Source organism: Lissotriton vulgaris, chromosome 10 (assembly GCF_964263255.1).
Source record: "Lissotriton vulgaris chromosome 10, aLisVul1.2, whole genome shotgun sequence".
In the NCBI taxonomy this organism is placed as follows: Eukaryota; Metazoa; Chordata; class Amphibia; order Caudata; family Salamandridae; genus Lissotriton; species Lissotriton vulgaris.
Window position 1 is genome coordinate 464,377,362 of NC_141698.1, and position 13,751 is coordinate 464,391,112.

Sequence of the window (13,751 nt, forward strand, 5' to 3'; positions counted from 1 at the left end):
GTATTATACATATATATAAGGAGTGGAAGAATGTGGGGGATTTTCTATCTGGTTTAATATATAAGGATAAAGAAGGAATATTACAAAAAAGCCCAGTTGGGGGCACAGATTACAGATACATATTGATACTCAACAGAATTCTTGTCTATTCCTGGACCAATTAGCGCAAGAAACAGGAAACATGCGGAATGCCAATAAACGTAATAATGTTTCTAATCGAAACAGATGGCATTCTCCCAGGGAATTTCGTTGTTTAATCCCTTTTTATGCGTATCCAGAACAAAAATCCAAAAAACTTCACGTTTTTTGCGAATGGCGCATCCTCCTTTGCTATCTGCGGTTTTGATTTTTTCTAGGATACACCAATGTAGGTCTTCCGGTTTGTGTTGTAAATCAAGAAAATGTTTCACTAGGGGTGCATTCAGTTTCTGGGTTTTAATGGCTGATCTGTGCTCTGTCAGTCGTGTTTGAATCGACCTGCACGTTTCGCCGACGTAACCCATGCCACACGGGCAGCTGATAAAATAAACCACATTGGTGGTTTCCATAAGTCAGTTGCTTTAAAGGTGGAGCCATTGTGAGTGAACGTCTCTCCAACTATAATATTCTTACAAGATTTGCAAGAGGAACAAGGAACTGTACCTCGTACAGGCAGGTTCGTCAATAGTGATCTCTGAGTCTGATTACCATTGGGCAGCTTGGAGCTAAATTTAGAGTGAACTATTTTGTCTTTCAAATTCCGGTTTCTCCTGTGGGCAAATAAAGGTTTAGCTAGGGCAGACGTGGAGGACGGATTGCAATTCAAAATATGCCAATTGGCATTGACAATCTGCCTTATATGTTCATTCATAGTTGAATGAGTGGTTACACATACGATGCGATCATTAACCTGTTTTTCCTTGGGAGTTAGTAACGCGTCTCGATCGAAAAATCGAGCACGTTTATAGGAATTCCTTATCAATCTGTGAGGATATCCGCGATCACGAAACTTTTTGCGCATAATTGCTGCTTGTTTGTCGTAATCCGACAGATTCGAACAATTTCTGCGGACCCTGAGAAATTGGGAGAAGGGAATACTTTCTCGTTGACATTTGGGGTGGAAACTACTGAAATGTAGTAGGGTATTTCGAGCTGTTTCCTTCACAAATAAATCAACCTCCAACTTATTATTATTAACTCGAATTAGAAGATCTAAAAATTCGACTTGATTTTCATCGTAGTGCGCAGTGAATTTCAGGTTGCTGTCGGTCAGATTGATCCACTCCAAAAACTCAAGAAGGGTGTCTTTCCCATTGGTCCAGATAAAAAAGATGTCATCAATATATCTGGACCAATGGGAAATCGACTCGAAAAAGGGTGCTATTTCGTTATCTATGAAACGTTCTTCAAAACGGGACATGTATATGTTGGCTATCGATGGAGCGACTGAAGCCCCCATACTCACACCCCTGAGTTGGCGGTAGATATCATCACCGAATTGGAAGACATTCTCAGTGAGAACTATGAACAGACAGTCTATTAGGAATTTCTTTGGACAAATGATATTGTATTTGTCTATAAACCAGTCCGTTGCTCTAATAGCTTCATCTATTGGTATGTTGCTATAGAGGGATTCGATATCAAGGGTTACTAATATATCCCTCCCTGGTATGATATCTAAGTTTTCTACTGTATTAATCATATGACAGGTGTCTTTAACGTAAGATTTAATCTTTGGAATATGAGGTCTTAAAAAATGGTCGACGAATTTTGAAAGAGGTTCTGTGGGGGTGCCAATAGTTGACACTATTGGTCTGTATGGAGGATTCTCTGAATTCTTGTGTATTTTCGGGAGACCGTAAATACAAGCAGTTTTGAATTTATTTGTGTTTAGGAATTCGTGATCTTTGACGTTAATGTCGCCATTTGATAGAGCATCATTAGTCAGGATACTGATTTTTTTTGGTAATGGTTTTAATGGGATTACAATTAATTTGTAAATAAGTAGAACTATCACTTAGCATTCTTTTCATATTCTGTTCATAATCTCTGGAGTTGAGGACAACAATTCCTCCTCCCTTATCCGCTCCTTTAATCGTTAGTTCCTTATTGTCTATAAAATCCTTGAGGGCTAATGATTCATGCATGGTTAGGTTGTATTTAGGTTTGGGAATATATTCCAAAGTTTTTTCCAATTTTTTCATAACAACCAGCTCAAAGGCCACTACTTCTGGCCCTAACTGATCTAAACCAGGAGTAAAGGAAGAGGGTAGTGAAATATCATTCTGCCTTTGTGCTGTCGAATCATATACATTATCCTCTTTATCTAGAAAAAACTTTTTTAATCTAATTTTCCTAAAAAATGCAATTAAATCTTTATGAAGTTCAAAAGTATTCACAAATGAATGGGGTACGAAGGATAAACCTTTTGATAACAAAGCTTCACTAGAGCAATCTAACTCTTTAGAAGACAAGTTAAAAATGGGAATTACATCCCCTGACCCCAATATTGCCTGTTGCGAGTTTCCCTGATAAACTGGGGTTCTTGTTGTTGATGTTGTTGGTGTTGGACTTGCTGATGTTGTGTTTGATGTGTGTGTTGATTCATTTGGAAATTCCCTCTCGATTGTCCCTGATTTTGGAATCTTACCCTGGGGCGACCGCGTCGTGGCCCTCTGTTCGATAAAAAAGGACGTCGCTGGGGTCTGGAGTTGGTATATGAATTAAAACCACCATCTGATTCATAGTATGTATTACTTGAGCCTTCACCTTCAGAGTCAGATGAATCGGTAAAATTGTTGACTCTTTGCTGGACATTTCTGGACTCATCGGTATAGTGGTTCTGTTGATAGAAATCTTTATGTAGGTAGGGATATGCAACTTCCTCTGAGTAAAATCTTTTATCTTTATTCAGTTTATCTGTTTTGCGTTTATTCAGATAATTACTGAATGATTCTAGATCCTTATTATATTCCTCTATCTTTTTGATGGCATCATCAACTCCTGTGAGTTTTTTCAGTTTTTCTTCTAATTCATCTATGCCAGTGCGAGGTACAGTTCCTTGTTCCTCTTGCAAATCTTGTAAGGATATTATAGTTGGAGAGACGTTCACTCTCAATGGCTCCACCTTTAAAGCAACTGACTTGTGGAACTGTAAAACCACCAATGTGGTTTATTTTATCAGCTGCCCGTGTGGCATGGGTTACGTCGGCGAAACGTGCAGGTCGATTCAAACACGACTGACAGAGCACAGATCAGCCATTAAAACCCAGAAACTGAATGCGCCCCTAGTGAAACATTTTCTTGATTTACAACACAAACCGGAAGACCTACATTGGCGTATCCTAGAAAAAATCAAAACCGCAGACAGCAAAGGAGGATGCGCCATTCGCAAAAAACGTGAAGTTTTTTGGATTTTTGTTCTGGATACGCATAAAAGGGGATTAAACAACGAAATTCCCTGGGAGAATGCCATCTGTTTCGATTAGAAACATTATTACGTTTATTGGCATTCCGCATGTTTCCTGTTTCTTGCGCTAATTGGTCCAGGAATAGACAAGAATTCTGTTGAGTATCAATATGTATCTGTAATCTGTGCCCCCAACTGGGCTTTTTTGTAATATTCCTTCTTTATCCTTATATATTAAACCAGATAGAAAATCCCCCACATTCTTCCACTCCTTATATATATGTATAATACCTGGGTATTCAACCCTGAATTAGGCATTATGATATAGAAACTTTCCATCATGAGAATACTTTCTAAGTTCAGAAAGGTCCTCCCATAGCGATCCAATGCAGACCTTTGGTGCATATGTATAACTTTACTTTTTATATACACCGCCTTAAGATTTGTATCCATCTGATAAGTGAAAAGATAAGCATGCTTGCGGGTACAAAACACGCTCTTTGAACTTTGTACCAGAACGGACACATGCTTTACTTGATTCACCTTATTCCATATTGAAACCCGAGTCACTTTTCCTTTAAGACGAGGCATTGACGGGCCAACACGTCAGCAGAAGCAACTCAGTTTCCATCATTTAAGGCGTGGTACACCAGCCGGCCGGGTCATTCACCACTTCCAACGGCTGCGGGACGCCAATTGATATCCTGAACGCGGCGCCCGCAGGTTGATGATACGGCTCAACTTTTATCATTTTCGGTAAGCGAACGGCCCCCCGGCCCCCACCCCTGCCCTTTTTTCCCCCCCACCCCCCATGCCCTCCCTTTCCCTGGGTAGTTACACCTATAATCAAATTACCATATAATCGTTGGTAATGGGTGGTGTTTTATTTTTTCAGTATCGAAATCACATTTTTCAACTGCTGTGAGACGCCATCAAATATTCTGAACGTGGCTCCCACAGGTTGACGGCACTGTTCGTCTTTTATCACCTTTTGGTAAGCAAGCTGCTCCGCTCTTTGCAATTTTGCATCGGCAATTTAATCTCTCATGGAACTATTTGTAATTGGTGGTTTATCGTGTTTTCCACCTCTAGCACCGAAAGAACATTTGCGGGACGCCAGCAGAAATCCTATGTGCGGCTTCCACGTGTTTGTGATACCGTATAGTCTTTAGCATATCCGGTAAGCTAGTTATCCTTGTGCTTGAAAGTAAGCTGCCTCCACCATCGAAAGTGCACCCGCTTTTTTATCACCTATGAATTTGTTCGTAACTGGTGGTTTTTGCATTTCCACCCTTAGTACCGAAGATAATATTGCGGGACGCCAACAGATATCCTGAATGTTTGTGATACCGTATAGTCTTTAGCATATCCGGTAAGCTAGTTATCCTTGTGCTTGAAAGTAAGCTGCCTCCACCATCGAAAGTGCACCCGCTTTTTTATCACCTATGAATTTGTTCGTAACTGGTGGTTTTTGCATTTCCACCCTTAGTACCGAAGATAATATTGCGGGACGCCAACAGATATCCTGAAGGCTTCCCTCTGATTATGCCACTGGTCACCTTTAATTATATTTGGTAAGTTGCCTTTACATCCGAAATTGCATTAGCAATTTAAATCAATCTTGGTTCTACTTTAAAATTAGAGGCTGGTCTTATCTTTATTTTTAGTACCAAAGACCGACGGTTTACTTCTTCGAGTACCCTGACGTAACTTTTCGTCCATTAACATATTCGGTAAGATCCTGGGATCTCCAGTAGAACATTGCATTTTTAATAGTATCCGTACATAGCATGGCGAGTTAGAGTTTCGTTGCTAGTTTACTTTATTATAGTATTATTGTTGGAGGAACGCACATCAGTGCCTTTAGTGCATGTAGATAAAGATAGGCACACGAGTTACTCCACCACTGCATTAATTGGGAGAGTTTAGTGGCTACTTTCCATGTGGCTTCCATTTCATTTGGTTAGAATCGGTACTGGGTTCACAAGCGTGATAAAAAATCCACCATTAATATACACTTTTAGTTTTTATGTGTGTGTATTACTGATATTATAGATACCGTGTAGACTCGATCCGCAATGTAAACTACAGTCATTGCTTTTTATTTGTCTTTTGAAATTAAATTTTGAAATTTAGTTAGAGTTTTATCCGGTTGAACAAAAGACAGAAGTGAACCCCCCATAGAATGAGACACCCCTATTCCCCTATACACATGTGATACCTATTATTAGTGATAGTCTCTTCACAACAAGCTCCAAATTATTGGTATCACAATTGATTTCAACATATGTGAAGTTGATCTACAGGTCTAAGAATCGGAAGTCGAGTAAATTGTCATGTATTTATAACAACTATGTTCTTACCATTTTAGATCATACTTTCAGTCGGGTGAGGTGTAATTCCACCCAGACGATAGGTCTTGCAACACATATAAGGAACAAACAGTGAACACTCATCCCGTGTTCTCTTTGGGTAAGGCAACAATAAATTGATTCAGCCCCTATACTCATGCACTGTCCATTCTCTGTTGCCAGTAACATCAAATTACTGGTCTAGGTTTAGATGGGGGAACAAATTTTGTACTCCCAGAGTCTCAATTTGTAATACCCTATCAGGACTTCTTTCCATTTAATTCAAATACCACTGCTCAAATATAAAATGATTAGTTTGTATCTTATGTGGCTACATTATTTAGCTTGCATTTGTAGGGAGTTTTTGATATGTAAGCACAGCCACATGTACATGTATTGTTATTTGCATAATGGGAGTTTGACATGACTCCTTCATGTTTTTAATTTATTTTATATATGTCTTCCAGATTTGATTGTGGCTCCTGATGAAGGCGTTCCCGTGATAACGCCGAAACGCGCGTCGATGACTTATATTGTTCGCCACTGTTTTACTATTTTTTGTGTAATTATGTTATAAATACATTATTTATATATGATTGATTGTTTTTATAATTAATTGGTCTTCATGGTTTTGCATTAAATGTTTTTAATATGAATATGTACATTTAGAAATAAATTTAATCTGGTGCTTTTTAATTGGTTGTTGTGCTCTTCATACTTTTCCTCCCGGGTTGTATTATCAATTGTCTATTTTTCTCACAATGATTATCTCACGTAAGAACAGTTTTGCAACAGTTATTCCATCATTTCTCCGTTTTGGAAAAGCTTCAACCCATCGTGAAAACAAACAGATTATCACAAGAACATATCTAAGTCTGTTACATCGAGGTAGCTCAATAAAATCCATCTGAACTCTTGTGAATGGGCCACCCTCCCGTCCTATGGTACCCAGGCTTACAACAGTTTTCCTGTTTGGGTTAAATTGTTTGCATACTAAACACCACTGGCACAAGCTTTCAGCAATCATTCTAAATTTGGGATTATACCAAGTCTGTCTAAAAAGACGGATCATATATATGGCCTGACCATGGTACATTCGGGCCATATCTGAAATCATGCTATCGGGCATTACTGGTCTTTCATCTTTGTAAACCCAAATTTCATCCTCTTCTCTCTGCAAACATCCTGATTTTATCCAGACATCTTTCTCCTCTGTTCCTACCTCTTCCTGCATCTGTTTCACTTCTTGCCAGGTCTCAACTACAGTGGTTAGCATCAAAGGACTTGGAACATGTTCTTCAGTTTTTCCCCTATTTATTGAAATTTGTTTTTTAGCACAGTGCTTGGCAATTTCATCTGCATAATTATTACCTCGGGTAATATAATCATCACCTTTTTTATGGGCAGAACATTTTACCACAGCCAGTTTCTCAGGTAATTGTATCACATCTATCAATGTCTTCACAAATTCTGCATTCCGTATAGGTGTTCCTGCAGAGGTCAAATATCCTCTTTGGGACCAGAGCTGTCCATAATCATGAAAGACTCCATAACCATATTGACTATCTGTCACTATGGTTACTTTCACCTCTTATCCCAACTCACATGCTCGTATCAAAGCAATCAACTCCGCTATTTGAGCAGAATGAATTCCTTTCAGACAAGATGCTTCCAACACTTCTGCTACTGTACAAAAAGCATATGCAGCACTTAGAACACCACTCTCTGTTCTCAAACATGATCCATCCACAAACATTACAAAATCTTATTCCATCAAAGGCTAATCTTTAATATCTGGGCGAGGTTTGGTACAGTATTCCAAAACATCCAGACACTTATGATCAAGCTCACCTTTCACTTCTGCTTCAATGGTTTCTGGCAACAAGGTAGATGGGTTGACATTCACACATCTTGCAATTGTCACATTTTCAGCTTCTAAAATTACTTTCTCATAATGGGTCAATCTGCTGTTAGTCATGTATTGTGTTTTTGCTCTTGTGAGGAGAATCTCTACTGAATGAGGTACATACACCCTTAAAGGAAATCCCATCACAATTCCTTCACTTGGTTCCAGACTTACACTTGTTGCTGCTACTGCTTTCAGACATCCTGGCAAAGCCTTTGCAACAGGGTCCAAAACAGCTGAGAAATACGCAATTGGTTTTCTCATTCTTCCATGTCTTTGAACCAATGCTGACAAAGCACATCCTTCTCGCTCACTGCAGTACAGTTCAAACTCTTTTTCATGATCAAGCATTCCCAATGCTGGTGCTTCACACAGTTTAATTTTTAGTTGTTCAAATGCTTCCATCTCTGTTTTGGTCAGAACAATAGGGTCTCTGATATATGCCTTTGTCAGTCTCTGCAATGGTTTTGCAATTAATGAAAATCCACTTATCCATTGTCTACAATAACCTACCATTCCCAGGAACATTCTTACCTGTCTTTGAGTTTTTGGTGGTTGCATTCCTTGTATCATTTTAATTCTTTCAGTGGTAACCTGTCTGATTCCTTTAGCAATCTTGTGACCCGAGTATTGTACTTCTGACAGAACTGTAATTTTGATGGAGACACTTTATGTCCCTCTTCAGCAAAATGATTTAACAATGCCACTGTATCAGTTACACAGGCATCCTTTGTTTTTTATGCGACCAGTAGGTCATCAATATACTGCACTAACACAGACTCTCCAGGCATGCTCAAAGTTTCTAATGATTTCTTCAAAAGCTGATTAAAAATGTATGGACTTTCGGTGTACCCTTGTGGAATTCTACACCAGGCTAAGATATGATTTTGGAATCGAAACGTAAAAATTGGCTGACTTTCTGGATGCAATGGAACAGTAAAGAACGCATTGCATAGATCAATCACTGTGTACCATTCTGCATCATGAGGAATCTGATACAAAATCACTGCTGGATTCGGAACAATCGGACAACATGGAACAACAATCTTATTAATTTTTCTCAAATCCTGCACAATCCTAAATGTTCCGATTGGCTGTTTCAGTCCCATAATCGGTCAATTACATGGGATGCTCTCAATTTCTCTTAAAATTCCCTGCTCAATCATTTTGTCAATTACTGGAGTAATTCCTTCAATCACTTCCGCAGTCGTTTTGTATTGTGGTATATTCGGGTAGCTAGCACCTTCTTTTATGGTCACTTTCACCGGATCAACCCCTTCCTTCAAACCAATATCCTTTCCAGTGAAATCCCACAAACTTTCTCTTACTGCCTCTTTTAATTCAATAGGAATTTTCTCTTTGTCAAATACAGGAAACAATGTATCCTGTTCTGCCTCAATCATGAGCATTGTCAGTTTATACAAGCTGTCTTCATCTGGAGTCTGCAATTCTATGCCATCTGGTGAACAATATATGGTGCAGTTCATCTTACACAATATATCTCTTCCTAGCAAATTAACAGGACTACTGTCGCACACCCCAAACCGATGCATATCTTTGTATGTCCCAATCTCTATTTCAACTGGTTTTGTCAAAGGAGTATTTATTTGTCTGTTGGCTACACCTATAACCTGGATTGTTTCACTCGAGAGAGGAAGATTTTGAATTTCCACTGATATAACAGTAGAACGGGTAGCACCAGTGTCCACTAGGAAAGTTATTTCCACATCATTCACCTTTTCGCTCACAAATGGACCTGACTGATCTACCTCAAGAGTGGCTCCAAGCATACACTCTTCTTCCTCCCTCAGGCACCGTCAGAAACTTTCATCTGGCTCACTGCCATTCTCTTCTTGCAACCAATATTGCAGACACGCATTTACTCTTTGCGGTCTTTTTACCTGATCACCTCCGCTGAATCCTGTCTCTGCACTGTATTTCTGCTGATTTCCACTAGTTGGCAGTGGGGGTTGTGGCACCTGACTTTGCTGATTTGCTATCTGCTGTTGCTGTGACTGCTGCTGATTTACCTCAAACTGCACCTGTTGATTCAATGATGTATGTTCCCCATTAACTGTAGGCGGACATTTACACTCTCGTTTCCAATGCCCTACCTTGCCGCAATTAAAACATGGCATTTTCTTTTTCATTTCATCAATGTTCCCTACTAATTTAGGTTTGCCTTTAAACCCACTCTGATCCCCTACATTCTTGCTCTCAATTTGTGCTACTTGTTGTTCTGCTACTTTCACTTGTGCCCACATAGCTTTCTCTTTTAATTTCATTTGTTTTGCATCAATCTCTTCACTACAGTATTTTGCTTGTCTCAATACCTTGTCTACAGAACTCGATTGCCGATCCATCATGCTATGTCTAATCATATCTGAAATTTCTAGCCTTAATCCATATATAAATCTATACACAAAATGGCTCATATCTTTCTCACTTAATTCCTCATAACCACTACACTGTTTGAAAACTAACAACAACCTCTCATAAAAAGAATGCACAGTTTCTTTCGGCTCCTGAGTAGTACTATCTATCTTTACCCAGTCAGTCTCTTTTGGAGGTATTTTGTTTTTCAGCCACACTATCACTTGTTCATACTTTCTCATCACATCCGGTGATGGAGCTCCTGTTTTCTCATCTCTAGGATACTCCTCTCTTGGCCAATCCACAGATATTTTCCATTCTGTCCACAAATCTGCTGGCACCACTACGTCAAATAATCCTTCTAAATCAATCCACAATACCTTTGACACCTTTACAAATCTGTCAACTTGTCGGTACCACTCTACTGTTTTTTCTCTTAATCTAGGGAAATCATTTGTAAATGACAATATATCTTGTCTGCTCCAAGGAACATGTACATATCCTCCTCCAGGGACTTCTCTCATAGGGAATTCAGTTACCGCTGTTTCTTTTTCTCTAACTGGGAAAGCTAATGTGGATTTATCACTATTCTCCTCTTTCTTCTTTGCCCACTTGACTCGCCACTTACCTACATCACCTCATTTTCGCAAAAGCACAATTAAATCTTTTATCTGAATTAATCTTCCAGCAGTATTCATGTTCTCAATGTCTCTTTCTGCAAAATCCACTCTATAAGTTTTCTGCAATTATTTTATTTTCGCAAACTCTATTCCATATTTACTTGCCACTTCTTCCAACTGATCATGCATTGTCTTAGCTCTCTATGTTATACTTTTACATAGAAACATGATCTTATCATCCTGGTAATTTTTTAATCTATCTGTCCCAATTGTTCCAATTATTAATTCCTCCATATCTACTTTTAATTTGGCCACATCCAGCACTTTTGATTCCTGCTCTTTAAATTTTAACGTTTTAATCCATTCACTCAATTCTCTGTCTGTTGGATCTCTAGGCATTTGGGTTAAATCTATTTTGTCTGTACTTCTCTCTGGAGTTGCAGAGTCTGATTCTGCTCCTGTCGGGAATGCGCATGTCAAATTTTTATTAAAAGTTAATTCTGGTGGATTTACACTTGTATTCTGTCTTATTTCTGATGAATCTGGATAAGTACTTTCTCTCGCTCTCTGCAGGCTTTGTTGTAATGGGATTGTTAGTCTCTGTGCTCTTATTTTCTGATCATCAAATACTGGTATCACAGGTCCTATTGTTACTGGGACAGTTACAGCTTCCATATTTCTAGTTAGATTCTGAACCAACTCATGTGCAGAACGTTCATATTCAGACATACTTGGCTGCTCATTATTTTGTCTTTCTGGGCTTAGAACAATCCTGTGTAAATCATTACTTCGCACAGGGGTACCTGTAATTCTAGCTTCTCCTATTGGTGTACTCAGGACATATCTCGTTTCTACTCTTTCAGGAAAATCTCTAAAATTTGATGGCTGTTCTGGTGTTTCATTAACTTTTTCTTCTATCATTGGGGCATTCGGAGTAGTCCATAAAGGACTTGGTTGATATGGTGGCGGTCTTCTATTTAATATTTCCTCTAATACAGCATCCTCTGATTCACTGTCACCATATCCTTTATTCCCTGAGTCAATATTCCTTTTCTTCTCTACACTTTTTCGTCCCTCATATTCTTCTACTAATCTGACTGGATACATGCCATCACACATGTTACTGTCTCTCCACCTTCACATCCTAGTCTCATGGGTCTCTCCCCACAAATCTCTACCTCTACCTCTTGGTCTAAGATGCCTGCTCAACCCCTCACTTTCCATTTGATGCATCTCATCTTCCCACTCAACCAATGCTTCAAACTGAGTTGGTCTAGGTCTCGGTTCAAGTTTCATCATTTTGTCTCTCAAATTCCTCAAAATTGCCACATCAAATGATCCTCCTTCTGGAAAGGCTAACACACCATCATCCTTGGTATACTGTATCAAATTATCCAACCAAACACACGTATGATATCCATATTTCGACAACATGTAAGAAGCAGGTGTTTTCGGCGAAGGAAGTATTTTTCCCTCTCTTGTAACTACCCCCTTGTCTTTTACAAACACGTTTTTCAGTCTTTTAAACCATGAAGGTTTCTTCTCGTCATGGTCATAATAATAATATGAAATTTTCGATAAACTTTCCCTTCTCTCAAAAGATCACCTACTATTCTGTTGCTGATTCCGTAACACCAACTTATCACAGCGCGATTCGCACTAATGCACCAGTAAGAACACGATGCGTCACTATAGTGCTTAACCAATAGCTTCTGCTACCTTCTGTGATGAACCAATCAGCTCCTACTCTGTCTTGGTCACGCGGACCAATCCCAGCGCGACACTTTTGACGTCACCAGCGCTCCGGCTTCTGCAGCGCAGACTGACCCCTCCTTTACAGGGTTTTTTCAGAAAGCCGTATTTACAAGATATTTTACAAAATCAGTTAGTAACTTACACAAAACAATTCCACTAATCTGTTTCGCTAATAAAGTGATAGAATTTTCAATCACACAAGTATTATGTAACCGGAGTAGACGACGCTTATCTCCTCAGAATTTTTTAGACTCGCCAATAAAGCAACACTACTGGCTTTCCCTTCTGTCAGGCAATAACGAACTCGCTTCTCTAGGAAAGCACATACAGAGATCTTTTTCACCTCCTTAGAGACAATCCCAAAGTATCGGTTGAACGCGTATTGCAATTACATTTACACACGTTCATACAGAAAACTCTATTCACATATACATGAACTCTGTTTTACCAGTAGGCAGCGCGTCCATCTAACCTACCACAGAACTCCTCTATTGTTAGCAAAAAGAGACGCCGCTCCTTCTACCCTTCAATCAAGCTCGGGTTTAGTCCTACTACTCTCCCAGCAATAAGTTTTAATCAGGATGCACAAAATGATCCCTATGCTTGAAGGCTGAAATTTCATAGACCGTCCTCACTATACATTTATCCTTTCACACCTAAGGTCCCTCAACAGTGATATACGTCAATACCACCGCAGTATATGACTATACTACTTCTTTGAAACAGACTAATGCACTGTGTGACTTAACCTTGCCACACTTCCTCCACCTGCAGTCGGAGGCACTGGCTTTACCCTACTCTATGAAGCCTTTCCAAGACCACATTTAACATAGTACAAACTCAACAGATGTTAGTCATAAATCTTTACATCAAACTATATATATATATATATATATATATATAACACCTTACACATAATCCTAGCTAATTTCCCTAGCAACCACTACTCTGCTATCAAGATATAACTGCTACAGCGCGGCTCCAGAAATTATTTCTAATCAATACTCACCATTTCCCTGAAACCCGTAAACACTCAAAACATGCACTAGTGGGGCCCATAATACTGCGCATTTACCCTGTTCACTTACACTTGGCTTCAAGGCTTCTGGTGAATCGCAATGGAGAAGTGCTGTAACATTTGGTGGAGCATCTAAAATCTATTTAATATTTACACTAAAAGTTCAAAACAATTTACCATGATTTCATATTAAACACTTTTATACAGACACACCACCATAATGGCAATGGATCTGCTAGAATTAAAATTAGGCGTAGGAAGAAACAAAGACCAGCTTTTAATTCTTCATTTCTCTAATTTTTATTCAAAGCAAACTTTTAGTATGTCCGACATTATGCAT